Below are 2,373 nucleotides of genomic sequence, written 5' to 3'. Positions count from 1 at the left end.
GAGTGGGCTCATCATTAGTTAAATTTTTGACATCTTCAAACCCAATTTTATTAATATTCTCAACAAGATTTTCACCCTCCGAATTATCGGAACGCCTTCTAGCTAAAGTTGACTCTTCTTCAGTCCCTTTTTCATCAATCCTAATTTTACTAAACTAGGAATCAATAGAAGAAACACCAATCATTTTAAGACCTTAGGCACAAAGAATTTCATCTTGAGATTTTCTACATCATGAGAAATTCTATCAACACTTCTAGACAAATCATCAATCTTATTCAACTTTTCTTCCATTGTAGTGTTGAAAACTTTTTGAGTGTTGATAAATTATGTAATATTATTCTCAAGATCGGAGGTGTTCCTATTATTATTATAAGAAGGATTACCATAGGAATTACCATAATTATTAGAGGAATTACGAGGAAAAGGCCTAGGATTAAAATTACCTCTATAAGCATTGTTTTTGAAATTGTTTCGCGAGATAAAATTCACATCTACGGCATCACTATTTTGCTCAGTCAAAGTAGACAAAGGCATATCATTTAAATCAATAGGAGCACTTTTACTAGCAACAAATTTCATAAGAGCATCAACTCTTTTACTCAAAGAAGAAATTTTGTTCAACCGAATTAACTTCACTAGTAGGAGCTCTTTCGTTATGCCATTGCGAATAATTTGCCATAATATTATCAAGAAATTTTGTGGATTCACCCAAAGTAATTTCCATAAAAGTACCACCTGCGGCAGAATCTAAAAGATTACAAGAAACAAAATTCAACCCCGCGTAAAATTTTTGTATGATCATCCAAAGATTTAACCCATGAGTTGGGCAATTCCTTAGCAACATTTTCACCCTTTCCCAAGGTTGTGCAACATGCTCATGTTCAAGTGGCTTGACATTCATGATCTGGGTTCTAAGGGAAATAATTTTTGCGGGCGGAAAATACTTAGTGATAAAAGCATCTTTGCACTTATTCCCAGAATCGATACTATTACCTGGCAAAGAAGAAAACCAATTTTTTGCATGATCTCGCAAAGAAAAAGGAAATAATTTCATCTTAACAACATCATTGTCCACGTCTTTATTCCACGAATGTGTTAAGATGGGACGCGACATCTTCATTAGGAGTACCGGAAAATTGATCTTTCATAAAAAGATTTAGCAAAGCAGTATTAATATCACAAGATTCCGCACTAGTGGAGGGAGCAATCGGAGTGCTAATAAAATCATTGATGTTGGTATTTGAGAAATCACACAACTTGGTGTTCTCTTGAGCCATTGTGACTACGCAACAAGATTGCACTCAAAAACAGATTCGGCAAGAAAACATCGAACGAAAAAGAGGTCGAATAAAACGGCAAATTTTTGTGAAGTGGGGGAGAGGAAAACGAGAGGAAAACGGAAAATAATGTAAATTGTGAGGAGATGAGATTTGTGATTAGGAACCTCGTAGATGTTGATGATGTCTCGCCGACAATGGCGCCAGAAATTCCTTTTGATGTCTGCTAGACTACGTCGGTATTTCCCCAAAGAGGAAGGGATGATGCAGCACATCGACGGTAGGTATTTCCCTCGGTCATGAGATCAAGGTTATCAAAGCAGTAAGAGAACCAAGCAACACTACGTAAATAGCGCCTACACACAAATAACAAATACTCGCAACCCGACGTGTTAAAGGGGTTGTCAATCCCTTTCGGGTAACGGTGCCAAAAATTGGCAAACGAACGCAAGAAAGTTGTAATAAGTTGATAGATCGAACGCCAAATAAAATAAAGTGCAGAAACGTATTTTTGTATTTTTGGTTTAATAGATCTGAAAATAAAGACAAAGGAAAATAGATCGCAAAGGAAAATATATTAAAGAAGAGACCCGGGGGCCGTAGATTTCACTAGTGGCTTCTCTCGAGAAAAATAGCAAACGGTGGGTAAACAAAGTACTGTTAGGCAATTGATAGAACTTCAAATAATCAGGACGATAGCCAGGCAATGATCATTATATAGGCATCATGTACAAATTAGTAGACCGACTCCTTCCTGCATCCACTACTTTTACTCCACACATCGACGACTATCCAACTTGCATCTAATGTACTAAGTTCATGGAAAACCGGAGTAATGCAATAAGAACGATGACATGATGTAGACAAGATCTATTTATGTAGAAATAGACCCCATCTTGTTATCCTTAATGGTAACGATACATACGTGTCAGTTCCCCTTCTGTCACTGGTATCAAGCACCGTAAGATCGAAGCCATCATAAAGCACCTCTTCCCATTGCAAGATAAATAGATCAAGTTGGCCAAACAAAACCCAAATATCGGAGAAGAAATACGAGGCTGTAAGCAATCATGCATGTAAGAGATCAAAGAAGACT

Source organism: Triticum aestivum, chromosome 5D, assembly GCF_018294505.1.
Source record: "Triticum aestivum cultivar Chinese Spring chromosome 5D, IWGSC CS RefSeq v2.1, whole genome shotgun sequence".
In the NCBI taxonomy this organism is placed as follows: Eukaryota; Viridiplantae; Streptophyta; class Magnoliopsida; order Poales; family Poaceae; genus Triticum; species Triticum aestivum.
This window is presented reverse-complemented; position numbering follows the sequence as displayed.